Source organism: Puma concolor, chromosome A1 (assembly GCF_028749965.1).
Source record: "Puma concolor isolate L17-30 chromosome A1, mPumCon1.1.hap2, whole genome shotgun sequence".
Classification (NCBI taxonomy): domain Eukaryota; kingdom Metazoa; phylum Chordata; class Mammalia; order Carnivora; family Felidae; genus Puma; species Puma concolor.
In genome coordinates, this window is record NC_141667.1 from 81,769,182 (window position 1) to 81,787,359 (window position 18,178).

Below are 18,178 nucleotides of genomic sequence, written 5' to 3' on the forward strand. Positions count from 1 at the left end.
TGAACAAAACATCGAAGACACAGGAATTGCAGCCAGTGTTTGGGAAAGGCTAAATTTAGATCTCCAAAAAAGAGTTGAGTCGTTACAACAGAAGGATTCTTGAATCAATTCCCAACCTTAAGTTCACATATTTTTCAAGGCAGTAATGCCAGATTCATTCCCTTTCTCCAGAGCCTAAGTTCAGGTCATTATCATCACTGAAAAATTCTGAGTTTTAAGAAAAATTAGAGAAATGTTGATGTGTTACCTTAATCCACACTGTTGGAGATTTGAATGAAGCAGAATTTACTTTTAATTTCACTTTCTGTTTAGACTCAGAACTTGGTGTACTTCCTAGGCGCCTAGGTGGCTCAGTTGGCTCAGGTCATGATCTTTCAGTTCGTGGGTTTGACTCCACATGGACTCTGGCTGACAGCTCAAAGCCTGGAGCTGTTTCAGATTCTTTGTCTCCCTTTCTCTCTGCCTCTCTCTCTCTCTCTCCCTCACAAAAATAAATAAACATTACAAAAAATTAAAAAAAAAAAAAGAACTTTGCATACTTCCTGACTACAGCACCGGCTGGTTCATTTTTGTATATTCGAATGGGGCTTAGGACAAGAACTTTAGTTCAGAAAGCACCAGATTTCCTCCTTGCTTCAAACCCTCCTCCATTATCAGTGATTAGACCATATAATTATTTTGATTCTGCCCCTCTCCACTATGTTACCAAGTCATTTTGATTCCTCATTTTCAATCTCTTTTTAGTCAACTTTTAAAATATTCCCACAGTCATTAAAGCAATCTAGGTCCTCAATACTCCTCACAAACAGGTCTCCCTAGTTCCTCAAGCCCTGGTCCGGAAGTTTACTAGTATGAGGCCAGCTAGCAGATTCATCCTGTACACTATTGCTTGATCATGCCACCCCCTGCTTAAAACCTTTCCATGGTTTCCTCCCATTTACACACAGATGCAGCTCTCCATATTGAGACCATGGAGGGCCAACTGACAGCCTATGTGCCACATGGATTCTTTCATGTTCTGCCTGGTTGTTTTGTTTAGATCCTAGGGCATTGAAGGGTGATACAGCCATACAAGTGTTATTCTCAAGTGAAATATAACAAGCTTGGCTCTCATTGTCTCACAGACCTTCTACATATACTGGTATTCATGCCTTGTCCTGGTGTGCATTTGAGTTTGCAGCTTGTGCTTTGGCTCAACATTCAACCACTGCTATGAGTAGATCCTAGTTAACTCTCAAGTCTTATTTCTTTTTCTCCTACTATATTTTATCATTTCATTCTGGATAAACAATTTGATAAAGCAGAATGAGCAAAAGTCAAGGAGGTGGCCTATACCTAGGGTTGAATGGGGTGTTTCAGAGTGGCATTTAGTGTAGTTAGGGGGGCACCATGGGGAGGCAAGGTTGGCTGGAAACAGGTGAGTGGGGGAAAGGGCACATAGAACAAGAGGCACCACTGGTCATCTCTTGGATACCTATTTCTACAGCAGGGAGGGAAGGGTTGAAGGATATATAGGAAGCTGAGGGTAATTTGATGATACTCCTTGCCACAGGGTTGAGCTCAGTTGTGTGTGTTTTCTCAGAACTCTGCCCTGCCCATGAGAACAGAAGTGATGAGGGAGAATGAGGAAACAAGGTTCTGGGATTAATCTGCAAAATCTTGTAAGACAAAGTTCATTAAGGTCTAGGTGACCTCAGAGCTAATTACTTAGAACTATTTCTCACCAAAAAGGGTTTCTAATTTTTTTTTTTTTCTGGTAAGAGAATAAGCTTGGGGATGTTTGTGACATAGGGAATTTACATATCTCACTCTTTCACTTTGTTCTGGTCTCCTGAACTCTCTGTCACTCAGACTCTTCTTAGTGGCTCTGTCTAAAACAGGACTCCTACCTGAATGCACCCCTGTTTGCTACCACCCAGGGTCTATCACCTCAGCCTGCTTTATTTTTTCTTTCTTACCATTTATCAATTCCTGATACTTCATGATGTATTGATTTGTTTTATCTACCTCTCTGCTAGAACATAAGCTTCTTGAAGGCGGGAAGTTCGTCTACTTTGCACACTGATGAATGCCCAGAGTGTAGAGCAGAGCCTGGCTTCTCAGTTCATATCTGCTGAATGAGTGAATGCGTTTTCAATATTTTTAGTTTTTTTCCCCTTTTTTCTTTTCAGATTGCCCTGTATTCACTCCATGCTTCAGGCAGGCAAGGGAACTTTGCATTTATGAATGTGCCCAGCATTTCCTCCTCTTATTAAAGATGCACTCTATGTGCAATACATCTCTCTCAGTGTCCTCTGTGTAAACCTACTTATTACAAGGCAAATGCCACCTTGGAAGTGACACATGCTCCCTTCCAGTCCCTAACTAACTGTAAGGACTTGTTTAGTTAGTGCTAGTCCACCTTACCTTCTGCTAACAGGTTTGTGCTTCCTATTCTTCCTTAAATGATCATTTCCTGAATGGTAGGGACCAAACACCACACCTCTACCTTTTTCTGGCACAGGGTGTTATTACCTCATAGGCCCTCACCAAAGAGAGAATGATGAGTTAAAAGTAACTTTCCCAAGAGTTGAAGCATACATGTCAAAATGTTCAAAGATTTTTGCTAATTTTTTTTTTTTTTTTTTTTTTTTTTTTTTTTTAAATTTTTTTTTTTCAACGTTTTTTATTTATTTTTGGGACAGAGAGAGACAGAGCATGAACGGCGGAGGGGCAGAGAGAGAGGGAGACACAGAATCGGAAACAGGCTCCAGGCTCCGAGCCATCAGCCCAGAGCCTGACGCGGGGCTCGAACTCACGGACCGTGAGATTGTGACCTGGCTGAAGTCGGACGCTTAACCGACTGCGCCACCCAGGCGCCCCTTGCTAATTTTTAATGGAAAATTTATCAAGCATGTTATTGATGTTTCCATCCCCTTCGAGTGTTCTCGACAGATTTAAACTTTAATTACTCAAGTTTTTTTTTGCTATAAACTGGACCTAGAATCAAGAGAATTGAACATGTCACCTTCTTAAACTAAGTCACTTCCTTATTTCCAAGTTAGAGACAATAATGCTTTCCATGATTGTTACAGAGGATTATTGTCATTGTCAGAATCAGTTTGAGATAACATGTGAAAAAGCTTCTAAATGTTTTATAAACTTTAAAATTGTTTACATGCATGTCATGTTTAAAGTAATAATCAGTGATTATGCTGTGTTGTGATAAAATGCTGTCCTCAAGGGGCACCTGGGTGGTTCAGTCGGTTAAACATCCTAATTTGGCTCAGTCATGATCTCACGGTTTGTGAGTTTGAGCCCTGCTCCAGGTTCTCTGCTGTCAGCACAGAATCTGCTTCAGATTCTCTGTCCCCCTCTAGCTCTCTGCCTCTCCCCTACCCCCTGTCCGAGCATTTTCTCTCTCAAAAATAAATAAACATTAAAAAAATGCTGCCCTCAAGGCAAAAGAGATGTAATAAATAACCCCGTGTTGCCATATCTTTTTCAATTCCTGTGAGTACTCTACAAAGTTTATTTCAGTTCCTCCATTATTATCAAATTCGTATTTACTTCCTATGGCTACCTTCAGCTATCCCCAACCTCCACCACCCTAGACCTGTGTTAAGGTTGTTCTTTGTAACATGCTGCAAGCTGAAAAATGAGCAAATAAAGCCAGTTGGACATTCTTTCAGGCACTCAGATGCCTTAAAAATTATTTCCAAATGCTGCCTGTGTTGCAGGTGGTGAGATTTCAGGATAAACAGACTGACATATAGCCTCCTGACAGAGGACATGTTACTGAAACTCCTTCTCCCATTTGGCTAGTGTGGCTGTTGAATCTCCTCCCCTTGACATAGATAGGTACCTTTGTCTCTGCTTGATGCTATCACTCTGAACACCCGGCCAACTTACAGTTTTGAAAACTACTTCCTCTTTTCTGCCTTGCATCTCTTTTCCAAAGGATCTCTAAAAACCCGCTGAAAGCTCTTCACAGAATTATTGTTATGTCCCTGTTTATTTTCTAATAAAGAGAAGAGTCTGTAATATGCTTTTGACAGTTTTAATTAAAAAAAAAAAAAAAAGAAAGAAAGTTTCTGATACTACAGAGACCCAGGACCTATGCACAATATGGAAGGGGTGGGGAGAGGTGAGGGTGGGGAGATGATATTCAGCCAGTAAACACATTCTGTGGCTTCTTTAAGCTCATTCAGTTTCAGCAGAGAAGGAGAACAGCTAATGTCATAATTTTGAATCCATAACTAACAGGAAGATGGTTTTTCAAAAGCTGGTATCTTTACTATGCCTTCCACAACATTTATTAAAAACAAAAACAGAGGAATGCAACACTAAAAATCTTACATTGTTAAAGCAGAACAGAATATGAAGCAAAGCTGGCAGACAACTGAAATTGTACCACATAAACATTTTTTATTTAATTGCCAAATGAAAAATGGTGGTGTTTCTGTTGTTTTCTAAATAAATATTGTCTAAAAAACTGATGACACATTTTCAAACAGGAAAATGGTTGCAAATAACCAGAGTGGTTCTGATATTCTTAAATACTTTATTTTAAAGGAAATTTTAATGCTTCCAAATGATAAAACCAACTGATTGAAACAAAACATATCTCTTGGCTTCCTATTATTTAAAGATTTAGCTTAAATGTCTACAAGAACTTCCACTCTGGCCAAGATAGAGTAAGGACTGGGATTTATCCTCTCACTTAAACACAGTTTGCAAGGCAAAGAGTATCCGGTAACTGGAGGCAGTGGTCAATCCCAGAAGAGAAGGAAACAAATGAGGTCAGCACTGCGATTGTCCCAGTTTACTGCCCTGTGGGATTCCACACAGCTGTGCATGGAGGGAGAAACACCCCCTGCCCCAGGGCAAAGCCCAGCCAATGTTTTATCTTGAGGATATGCAGCTGAGAATATGGGAAAGCAAGGAAACTCCAGTTCATAGGAAAAATACTGAGAGGACAGAGCTACACACACATGCGAAGAGAGAGAGAGAGAAGGTGCTTCAGAGATCTGCTGAAGGTTCTCCTTGAATATTCAGCTGATCACCAATCAGCACATGCACATGCAGAAAAAACATAAGTCAGAGATGGAACCACTGGAAAGGATTAGAGGTAATGGTACCTGACTCCCACACAAAGGCAGAAAACAGTGCCTGCATCCATCAGTCCGATTGGAAAACCTCAAGATCAACAAGCCAACAAATAGAACACCCAGAGGGGCCTTGCCTCAATAGGAAGGAGCAATAAGCTGTGCATAAAGCATGGCTTCAGGCCTGTCTCATAAATCTTCAAAGATCCAAAAGGATCAAATTGTTTTCAAGTAAGTTAACTGGGTCCTAGCACAAAGCTCAAGAATATTACAGTGATAAAAATAGCCACTGCCCAACTAGGTAAAAAGGTGAGTAGTGATTTTTTAAATAAGCTGAGTTTTTACTCATTGCAGCGAGGGGGAACACCCACCCACCATGGAGAAACATAGGCGTCTCAGAAGGAAAATGTTGGTAAGGACCTATTAAAGGATGTATCAGGTGATTGAGGAAGGCTTAATGAAGCCGGGCTCTGTTTGGTTTAGATGATCTCAAGGGCGGTGGTAATTCTGTAACTGGGTATCTTAACAAGGAGGGGAGATTAGATCAAGGCTAAGGCTGTAATTTGTAAAGAAACAGCAGTCACTCCTATTGGTCAGGGTATGGAGGTGTTTGGTAATTTTTGTGGTGACAATGTTTATGTTTTGCCTGTGTTCAAACGTGATTATGAAGTTAGCCTTTTTTGGTCTTCAACCATCATAGGCATGGAGTGGGTATGTCTGATGATGGTCTGTGAAATTGTTTGTGTTTAACAGGTCAACACCCAGTCCTGGCTTTGAGTACCAGGATAGCAGGGACTGCTTTTCTCTTTCTCATTATGCTCAGCAGATCTTGGACTCAGATTTTGCCTCCCTTGGTCCTGTGAGGCTGTCAAAATCTTAGCTCAGCCTCTCAGTTTCTTTTTTTCCAAACCTGTAAATGCCTCTGGTGAAAAAGAATCCTTAAATGCCTCTTGGATTTCCATCCCCTCTAGAATCTTGGTTCGGTAACTCTTAGTCTTTGAGGCTTTAAAGAGGATGTTTTTGTATTTTGTCAGTGTTTACAGTTGTCTTCACTGTGAGCACTGGTCCAGTTACATCGTGTACCATTATTGCAATTAGAGGACCCTCTCATCTACCCTAGTTTCCCCCCCCACCCCCTCCCCCATTGACTTCCTTAAGCTTCAGAAAGGGTCTTACTAGAGCTTTTGCCTGGACACCTTCCTCATTTACCAGAACTGTTTCAATCCAGCTAAGATATCTGATCCCCTTACAGTAGCTGCACAAAGTTGATGGTCAGAAGTTATAACTCTGCTCATGGTTAGTCTTCTCTAACCCAACACTCACCACTCCCTTCTCCTTGAACAATCCAAAGAATCACCTGGTCATGTTCTTTATATAAAAATGTAGCTACTAACAAGCCCCACCCCCACCTCCTTCCTCCTGCTAGATTGTTGTTCCTGTGACTCTCATCTGTGGAAATCCTGGATCTACCTGTTACCCACTAATAAATCTATAAACTATGTAAAAATGGGGGGATTCATGGTTATACTTGTAAAAATGTGTTTAGTAAGCTACTTCCCAATTTTTATCTTAGAAGAAATAGAGGCTTTTCTTTCCATGGATGTCCTATGTTTGTACCTCCCTCAAGCCAACAACTGGTACAAAAGTCAGTGCGCAGCAGGCAATGATAGGTATGTTTTAAAAATAAACAGTTACCAACTAAAGAAGTCATGGATTATAGTTTTAAGGGCATTTATGAGTACTTTAACACTTAGCTCTCTGAATTTTATTGAAATTATCAAAATAGATGGGTCACCTTTTCCTCAAAGCAAGGAAACTTAGAGTAACCCTAGGATTTAAAATTCCACCTCATTGTCATCTAGTAGCCAATGATTTCTCTCAAGACAAGAGAGCAAAAGCAGTGGTAGCCTCATCTAGTGGTGACACATGTAACTGCAGAAAATCATTTGTCATAGCACTGACCCTTTATGCAGACATACTTCTCGTGGTAAATTAACACAAGCCAAAAAGCAATTAGACTAATGCACTAACTCGACTTAAGATAATCAGATGTATATATATATTTGGATTTCTGATATGTTAAGTTGAGGACTAGGGGTCAAAACTCATACGATTCCAATAAATCAAATTTGGATACTTGGATAACTATGCTTTGGAGGTATTTAGCCTTCATTGTATCAGTGGGAATATTAGAAATTGACTAGTTAGACTCCCGTCTAAACCCGTACAGGTTGGTGCTTTAAAGTTAATCACATTTTTATTTTTTTTAATTTATTTTATTTTATTTTTTACTTTTTTTAACATTTATTCATTTTTTAAGAGACAGAGTGTCAGTGGGGGAAGGGCAGAGAGAGAGGGAGACACAGCATCTAAAGTAGGCTCCAGGCGCTGAGCTGTCAGCACAGAGCCCCATGTGGAGCTCGAACCCAGGGACCCCGAGATCATGACCTGAGCCAAAGTCGGATGCTTAACTCACTGAGCCACCCAGGCGTCCCTAATCACATTTTTTAAATAGAAAATTTTCAACGAGATGCAGACCTTGAGTGCTTTTCCTCTGTTTATAAGAATATTCAGAGGGGCACCTGGGTGGCTCAGTCAGTTAAATGTCCGACTTTGGCTCAGGACATGATCTCTCAGTTCTTGAGTTCGAGCCCCGCATCGTGCTCCGTGCTGACAGTTTGGAGCCTGCTTCAGATTCTGTGTCTGTCTGTCTCTCTCTCTCTCTCAAAAATAAATAAACATTGAAAGAAATTTTTTTAAATATTCAGAAGCCTTTCCCATTATTTGGATAAGCATTCCACTCATATAGAAGATACAAGGAGGATCAAAGAGGTCACATATCAATTGAAGGGGAAAGAAGTCAGTGTCCTGTCAGGGACCAGATCCTCATAGAGCCGGTAGTATTATTCACACCTGTTAATTATTGACTAAAAAACCTTAGAAATGTCTAGAAAGAGAGCACAGAAGGTAAACTAAAATAAAATACCAGCTTTAATCCAGGATTTGTTCTTTTTTTTCCCCAGAGGGATTTTTTTATTTTTAGCTCCAAAGTATTTTTTTGTCATTAAAAAAATTAGCCAAAGAAAAGATATTTCAGTTTTCTCCCCCCTTTCCTCCTTTTTTTCTTTATTGTGCAACCAGGTTTATCAAATGGACACTAGTCAATGAGGGTTGAGATACGGAACAGCTCCGTGCACCTCCCCCTCCCCCCTTCATTTTCAACCTCCTTTATTTTTTCTGGATCTTTTCTAGGATCAGTTCGGGAGGTAGGCATCTGGGAGGAATGGGGCAAAATCCTTTTGGTTCTCTGATATTGTCTATCTACCTCTGTCTTGGTCCTTGGCACTGTGTGACATGCTTATATGTTTGTCTCTTGCACATTTGTTCTTAATGTTTTTAGCTCTCTGCTCAATTCCCAAGTGTCTTTCAGATTACAAGCTTAGATTTGCATATATCTATCAAGAAGTTTCCTACTGAATACATGCAATTCTACAAATTTCTAAGAAGATAATTTTATAGTTTTAACCTATATCTAAGTCACTTAAAAAAAACCTCATATTGTTCCCTTGTTCAACCTATCAAATCTTTCCAATATTCTAAGGGAATTATGTTTGAATTTGCATCTTCAAGAAATCCAAATCCAAACTATTGGGCATAGTAGAGTTGACTGAAAGGGAGAATTCCTTTTCAAAGCATTGTATGCCTCCAAGGGTTTACACAAGTCTCATTTATAATTGATTTATCTCTGGGGCGCCTGGGTGGCGCAGTCGGTTAAGCGTCCGACTTCAGCCAGGTCGCGATCTCGCGGTCCGTGAGTTCGAGCCCCGCATCAGGCTCTGGGCTGATGGCTCAGAGCCTGGAGCCTGTTTCCGATTCTGTGTCTCCCTCTCTCTCTGCTCCTCCCCCGTTCATGCTCTGTCTCTCTCTGTCCCAAAAATAAATAAACGTTGAAAAAAAAAAATTATAATTGATTTATCTCTAAAATTTGGTTTAAAATTTTATTTTGTGAAAAGCATTTTATGTTGTGAAAAATAACCTTAGACTCTTCTACCACAGCTGAAATATGATTTCTGTTTATTATGTGATAGAATATTTCTGTGCAATTTATACCAACCTGCTGGATACAAAGAGAAGGAAAGTAAATATGAGCCTTTCCCACTATCGTTTCTTCTGTACTGAGAAAAACGTCATTTTCTTTTTTTTTTTTTTTAATTTTTTTTTTTCAATGTTTATTTATTTTTGGGACAGAGAGAGACAGAGCATGAACGGGGGAGGGGCAGAGAGAGAGGGAGACACAGAATCGGAAACAGGCTCCAGGCTCTGAGCCATCAGCCCAGAGCCCGACGCGGGGCTCGAACTCACGGACCGCGAGATCGTGACCTGGCTGAAGTCGGACGCTTAACCGACTGCGCCACCCAGGCGCCCCAAAAACGTCATTTTCAATGGACATTCACTTCCCTTGAAGTGGTTCATTGGAGTGGTTTTCTTGAGTGTTAAGTTTAGTGAAGAAGGAAGCACCTGTTTCCTAATCTAAAGGAAAATTAGAAATAAAGACACATGGGTTTGATATATTTAGCATAAGTTCAATAACTTTCAGCTCAGCTACTCTGCTAACAATAAGGCAGTCTTATTGTCTTGGAAGGTAGCAGTGAGTGAGGCAGCATTGTTTGTTTAACAGATGTTTATCATATATACATTTTGGCAAAGTGCCATGTTAGATGCTACCAGGGAGTGAAACAACTCTTGCCCTTGTTTGAAGCATCTTGTGTCCATGTAAATGCAAATACGCATATGGGTATGCATGTTTATGTCTTATAAAAATCACAATAATATATGGCCAGTAAAAAATCAAATACTAGAAAAATTACAGTGAAAAGCAACAGAACCTCTTTCTACTCCTTCCTACTTCCAGTCACACTTCCCAGAAGCAATCATTTGTAAGCTTTTCTCTTTTAATTATTGATGGTTATTTCCCTAATTCCAAATAATATTTGGGGCCACTATATCTTAAAATAAGGTCTTTTGACTCCCTGGTTTGAAATTTGAAGATTTGGTTCATTTCTACTTTCCCCATTTTCTCCTCCTCCTCCAAGTTTTATTATTTTTAGTTCCTCTGTTATCTTTATATTTTTATGCAATACACATAAACCTTGGTTTCTGATTCTATCAACTTCAGACATTGTCTCTTTATGCTCAAATTTGTAAGATAGCAATGCCCAAAATCTACTGGATATTTACTCTGTGCCAGACACTGTTCTAAGTGTATCGCATGAATTATCTTATTTAATCCTTATAGCAGCCCTATGAGGTATCATTACTAATTTACAAATAAGAAAAGTAAAACAGAGAGGGTAGGGGATGCCTTGCTTAAGGTCACAAGGCCACTAAGGTAGCAGAGGGACTAGGCAGTCTGAATCCAAACCCATGAAGACCCATTGCCTTCCACATGAGAGTATTGCATCCCAAGCGTCCCCCCTTCTCTGCTCCCTACTTCCACTGTTTATCAATTAGATCTTCACTTTTACAGCATTAAGACATATAACATTGACAGTTTATCATATACTTATATTTAAATCTTCTGCTTTTTCCTTATAGGTCAGTTCCAAAGGGTTGAAAATCAATCAGTACACTTACATATTGTGACTCTGCAAATATTTTCAGCAGAAGTAAGAAGTATGCCAAGATTACACTTTCTTCTCTATCTGTGCAAATATTTGAAGTCCTTCCTTCCTTCATTTCAAAAAACATTATTGAAAGTTTAGTAAGCATTGGAATTTGGGGAGAGGAGGTGGAGATGAATACAATGAGAAATGCTGTGTTATCGAAACAATGGCCTCTGCCCTTAGGGATTTATCGTATAGAATTTACAGTATACCTGTGGTCAAGGCAGTCTTTAGGAGAAGATAGAATATAAACTGGGTCTTAAAGAATTATGAAAATTTGGAAAGGAGGTAGAGGGTACATGAAGAAGTGATATTAAATGTGCAAAGTGATAGAGAGGATTTTTTTTAAGAGGTGAGATTTCTAAGTTGCCTGCTTAGAATCAGGGGTTTGCACTAGAGAGGCATGGCAGGTGTGATGGAAGCTTAGTTATATGTGGCTTTAAGACTGGTAAGGATTTCCACATAGAAATCAGTGGGTGTTAGAAGTGTGAACAGGAATACATGAAAAATTCAGAGTTGGAAGTCATAAAAAGTGACGAAGTCAGGGCTCCTGGGCGGATCAGTGGGTTAAGCATCTGATTCTGATTTCAGCTCAGGTCTTGATCTTAAGGTCGTGAATTCAAGTTCTATACCGGGCTCTGAGCTGGGTGTGGAAGCTACTTAAAAAAAAATGTTAAAGTCATTACAGTGGATGTGTCTGCTAAGAGAAAAATACAGATCAGGAAGAGGAAGGGACATTTGGAGGACAAGGAAAGTAAAAGAGAACTGGAGAGGTCAGGGACAAAGGAAGATCCCAAGAACATGACACAGAAGTCAAAAAAGGAGAGACACATTGGATTGCTTAGGTGACTTAGATTACACTGTTAAGAGATGGCTTCGCTTCAGGAGAAGGTAAAGGCTGAAACTGTGCTACAAAGAGCAAAGAGAGTATCTATGTGGTTAATGGGGGGAAAACAGCTACTGGAGTATGTAGAACGTCCTTTAAGAGGAAAAAGAGAGACAGGGAGGGGAAAGAAGTTAAAGAAGAGCTTTTGTTATAGTAGAAGACACTTGAAATGGTATTGAACAAGGGAAAAATGAGGAAATGACAGAGGAGTGAGATGCTGCAGGAGGCACAAGGAACCTGTGGAAGTTTGGCTTTGGGGAGGAGTCCACAAAATATTCCTTTTAGGGTTTTTTCCTAAGTACATTGGAAAACCACTGGAGGGAGGGTACTGAGCAAGGACATGACATCATCCAATTCACAGTTTGAGAATATGATTCTGACTGCCATGTGGATGGATTGGAGCAGGACAAGATTTGATGCTTATCTTTAATATACACAGACAACACTGGTGTTGGAAATGTGGTCAATGAACTTTTCAGTGCATTCCACAGTGGTGAGCAGTTTGGGAGAATCGTAATTTGAATCCTGAAGTGCAAGAATTCTATTCCACATTTCCTAAATTCTACAGTACTGTATGTAATTGGCTTATATAGGTGCTAAGGTAGAGTGGCACCTAATAGAGTGAACTTTGGCATCAAACAGCTTTAGATACAAATTTTAATCCCATCATTTATGATCTATGTGATGTGAATTACCTCTCTTGGCCTCAAATTCCTTCTCTGGAAACTGTAGATAACAACTGTCCACGCTTTAAAAACAAAAAACAAACAAACAAGCAAACAAACAAAAAAAAAACCACACCAAAAAACCCTGTCCACCTTATTATATTTTTATGAGCACTAATGAAATAGGCTTAGTATCTCAACATTAATCATGCAAGGACCCTCTTTATTGTTTTTCCACATTCTTTGACTGCCTGAACTATTATTTACTTAATATTTTTTTCATCATGCCTCACTTTTTTTTTTTTTTTTTTTTAAATTTTTTTTTTTTTTTCAACGTTTATTTATTTTTGGGACAGAGAGAGACAGAGCATGAACGGGGGAGGGGCAGAGAGAGAGGGAGACACAGAATCAGAAACAGGCTCCAGGCTCCGAGCCATCAGCCCAGAGCCTGACGCGGGGCTCGAACTCCCGGACCGCGAGATCGTGACCTGGCTGAAGTCGGACGCTTTACCGACTGCGCCACCCAGGCGCCCCATGCCTCACTTTTTAAATCTGAAATAGATGCATTTAAGAAAGAGACAAATTAAAAAAAAAAAAAAGATAAGTGCAAAAAGTAGAGAATTCCATGACTCCAAAGAGAAAGACTCACAGAAAAAAAAAGACCTTAGAAATGCAAGATCAAGACAGAGATAAGGATGTGGGGCTGGTGGGCAGGTCCCAGGAAGATGAGGACAACAGCAGAAGGACAGCACCAGAGGTGAGGCCAGAGGGGCCCTGGGTATCTGGTGGCACAGGGCAATGAACTGTGAAGAGGCTGGTAGTGGTTGAAGGGAAAAGAGCGCGTCCTTTGAATGGGCAGTGGCTGTAGTATAGAGGATCTGGGGCTGACAAAGCATGACTGGGTGAGGGTGTGTGGAGGGTGAGATCTGCCTGGGGAAACCCTGGCGACTCAGGAGAGGAGCCTGAGGAAGGCATGTAGTGAATAAGAAGGTAGAAGCAAAATTAAGGCAAAATGGTGTACTTAGAGAACAGAGACTTGTGGTCATAGTGCAGGTGGGTCTTGAAAAAAGAAATATTTATGTAAAAAAATTAAGTGATTCCCAAGGTCGCAAGGAGTGTGAGTTAATGTGGCATTTGTGCTTGACCGGATACAGGGGAGGGTAAGAGAGGCAGCTCTGAAATGTCCAAGGCAGTTTGGGACAGGAGGCAGGGAGATAGGAAGGGTCAAAATGAAACTCTTTCTTGCGCATGGGCCTGGAGAGTCGCTCAGGGACAGTCTCGTGAGGAGAATTCTTATTTAATATCTCGTTTGCTTCAGGTCCTTCTTAGAATGAGGTTGGACATGAAGTTAATATGTGGTGGCTTCAGAGAAGGTGGCCCTGTTGCCATCAGGAAAAGACTAGCTTAAAATGAAACAAAAGAATTCCTTAGAATTCATTAGCTACTAAAAAGTCAACCATTCACCAGATTATGATGGAGTCTTTTGATGTCCCTTGTTCATATCAAGTTAAATTTCAGGGGATTTCTGTTAACAGTTCCAAATCCTATGGTTGCATGTCATACACTAAGATACTTGCTAATAGCTGCCTTTTGATTGTCTGTGTGCTTGGTTTAGCCTGATTCCCAGGGCACCTTGACTCTGACCAGCAGCCTCAATTACCTTAATTAGAAGGCAAGTTTATTTGTTTACTTATTTTAAGTGTTTACTTTTTATTGAGACACAGCATTTGTATGACAATGTCTTGTTAACTATAGAACTTCATAGTACTGAGTACCTTTTATAAGGATTGATATAGTTCCATATTTATGGGAATAATTTTTTTGTTCAAGTCAAGAATTACACTGTATGTAAGTCCACAGATCATACAAGTTATTTTAGAACAAAAAAGATATTGGGAGGCTTTAAACTGCAAGTGTATCTTGATCACAGAAAGTACTGAGCAAAATGACTGCTGGGTACATGGGAAAGAATTTCCAAAAGGACATTTCCTCTCCGCTACTATCTTAGTAGAGTGCTGGGTACATGGGCTTTGGAGTCATACAGCCTGCGTTCATATGCTGGGTCATGCACTTACTTTAGTCCGTTGCTCAGTTTCTGTTGCCTCAGTTTGTAAGATGGGGATAATTAAAGTACCTCCCCTGAAGGGTTGTAGCTAGGATCAAGTGTGATGGGGCCTGGCATATAATAAGTGTTCAACATGTATGAGTCATTTCTATTAATGATAGTGACCATGTTAGTAGCAGGGTAAGAGGGAACATTGCCAAACCTGATTAAGTCTTTTGGAAACATTTTCCAGTATCTTTGGAGCTGCTTATGGACTTTAAGGATATCACCATGAATTTTTTAAATGAGAATCAGCAAGCATTAGTCAAAAGCCACTTAGATTTTTGCCTAATGTGCATTCAGATCCATTGGGGATACTACTCTCCAGAAATTCTTCCTATGAGAATTCTTTGTTTTGCCTGAGTGTTAGTTGCAGATTGCCTTGCTGAAGTGTTCATGTGTTTGTTATCTTGTGACATCAAGATGTCAGCAAAGAAAACTCACACTGATGCCACCCACTTTTGGATGCTGCAGGAGATAATTAAGACTGGTAGGTCTCATGGTCCTGGGCCCTTTCTCATACCTGTTTTGCTGTGAAATGATTAGATGCATTATTTATAGAATTTGTTAAAGGATTTTTGACAGTTCAAATAATTTTTAGGAGAGCTGTAGAAATAGATTTATAAACTTTGGGGAGGACAACACCTACAATTTAACCACAGTATCACATCAGCTTCATGACCTTGCAATGATTGCTCTGTTCCATAAATAGGCAGCTATCTCTGTCTACACTATTAAAAAAAAAAGTCTACATGAAGTCTGGTTACCTGTCCTGCTCACTTCTGAATCAAAGTCCTATATTAGTGCATTACATTAGCACAGCAACCTAGCTGTAAGGGAGGCTGGGAATTTGAGTCTGTCTTCTTTGGGGCAGTGAGGCTGAAAATGTGAGATAATTATTACAAAGACAATAAATAGCCACCAAATGACACAGGTCCCATAGACTCTTCCACCTGCCCCTATTATTCCCCCTCTTCCCTTTAGTCTACCTCTCTGGATTCCATACATGGAAGCCTTCCATGAACTGACTTTTACTGGAGGAATCTCCCTTGATGCCCTAGACTAGAGTGGCTTGCCATATAGTAATGTCATCAGGGTGGGGACTGTGTCTGTTTTGCTCAGTGCTGTAGTCTCAGTATCTAACGTAATGTGCGTGGCACTCAGTAGTTACTCAATAAGTTGGTTGAGTGACTATATATCTGTTTCTTCTCTTCTGTAGATCCACCCTAATACCACTGCAACTACCAATTCAGTGTTACATTATAATTAGGACATATGAAATGTTGTCATATTTATAGATAATATATATTTTGGAGCTGTTATATATCTCAATATGATGGTAAATCACACACATGGAATGCTATTCTTTGTCAAGGTACTGAACTGCTCAGGGCAGGCAATATGTTGGTCACACTTTTATACCATTTGGACTGTATTTCAAAGTTCACGTGTGAAAACCCTCTCAAACAATAACACAGCCCTCTTAACCTCACTGACTTTATGAGGCTGAGATCATTAGGTCAGAGTCAAAGAAACCAGCAAAAAAAAAATTGAAAATATCAAAAATACCACCAATAATACCACTTATATTTATTAGGTTTGCTTTATAGTTGAGAAATCACTTTTATGTATATTATGCCATTGATCCTCAGAACAATTCCGTGCATAAATCAGGGCATGTGTTATTTCATTTTGCAGATGGGAAGATTAAAGCTCAATGAGGTTAAGTGACTTAGTGGTGACTACTGGAAAGATCATGGTGGGGATCTAGCCTTCCAGCTCTGTGTAGGGCATTTGCCATGTTGCCATGCAGCCAGAGTGACATTGAGATATAGGATGTGTCCATTCTCAAAAGATATGAGTAGGGAACACTGTACCCACAGAGGAGAAGATCCCTTTTGACTCAGCCAATTTAGTATCCCAGAACAAACAGTATGGAAGCTTGAGGCAGCAGTCTATCCAACTGAACTGCTCCCTGGACTCAACATGCACTTGCAGAAGAGCATCTTGTTGGAATGTGAAGCTGGAGCGTGGCCCACTGGTGTGCTCATGCTCTCTGTCTCTGAGGAGCTTTTAGCCCATGTGGAACAGAGTCTGAGTACAGCCTACAAGGGACAGGAAGAATGCTCCTGTGTGGCCCACAGATCCGATTCAGCAAACATCTGATGTCTAATAAGCCAGGTCCTGTGTTAATCACTGCAGGGGAAAGAGATGACTAAAACATGTCTGCTGCCCATGGTGCACATTTGTGTAGATGAGGGCAGCAGGTATGGCACTGGTCTAACATGGGTTTCACCTTTATCAGTGGTTTTATTTTTTAACGTTTATGTATTTATTTTGAGAAAGAGAGTGAGCAGGGGAGGGGCAGAGAAAGAGGGAGAGAGAGACTATCCGAGCAGGCTCCATACTCCAGCCTGGCTGGAACCACGAGATCATGACCTGAGCCGAAATCAAGAGTTGGACGCTTAACGGAATGAGTCACCTAGGTGCCCTCACCTTTTTCATTTGTAAGTGTAGCAGCTAGTAATGTATTTTGAAGGAGCAACCTTCAGAGAGGCTTCTTAGAATTCTTTTATGATGGATTCTGTTTGATTTCTGTGTGCCTATGAACCAAGGACAAAGGGAAGTTTTAAGATGATGAGAGTATCGCTTCTCAGCCTTTTGGCTAAGATCAAGTGTAAGATGATGTGGGCATATTGCTGGCATTCCAAGTTGGCATTCTTTGTTTTCTCACTTTGATTTCCTTGCTTATCTTCTTTCTGTTCTGGGCATGAAATATTAGCTATATCGAACATTTACTTATATACCATGATTAAATTAGGAGAATCTCCGGGCTTTTTTAAGGCAGCACATCTAATACGTAAAATGCTGGCATGGGGGAAAATTTTCATGCAGTATAAACCTAGTTAACTTTGTCACTGAAGGCATATACTGTCACCCAAATTTAAGCTTCAGAGATATCTGAGAAACACTCAATATTCTTTGGCATAAATCTACAAGTCAAATGACTGTCATTGATCATCAAGTTATTAGTTCAAGTTTATTAGGTGCAATTAAGCAAAGAAAAGATTTACAATTGCACAAGTGGCTCAATGTTTGTTGTAAAAAAATGATTAGATACCACTTATCTCCCAATGTGGCATAACAGCAAAAACGTGTTAGTAGAATCTAGACTTCAGTCTCTTTTCCCTTCCAACCTGCTGTTCCTTGCTCTTGCTCTCTCAGATTCCTACCCCCATCCTTGCCATCAGACCCATATTTAATACATTGTGGGTACCTAATCTTGACTCAATGCTTTGGACATGAATTTTGTTTTTTCCCTCTGGCCCCACTTATTTTCTTTCATCCTCCCTATTCTGCTCCCTAGGGACCGGCCATCTAGGCCGGGACATGAATTACGTGTATTCAGTCACCATTAAAATGAAGTGAGTATAAAACATGTTTTCTCAATCATATGTGGCTTTTAAATTTAAGGTTATTTTGTAATGACGGCAAATGATACTGTATTATTGCTGTGATTCTACCTCTCATTCAAAAGCAAGGGCATAGAGTATGCAGCCCCAATTATATAATCCCTAGAGCTAGACTACCTGGATTTGCAAATCACATCTAAATTCCTTGACTATGGGGCGCCTGGGTGGCGCAGTCGGTTAAGTGTCCGACTTCAGCCAGGTCACGATCTCGCGGTCCGTGAGTTCGAGCCCCGCGTCAGGCTCTGGGCTGATGGTTCAGAGCCTGGAGCCTGTTTCCGATTCTGTGTCTCCCTCTCTCTC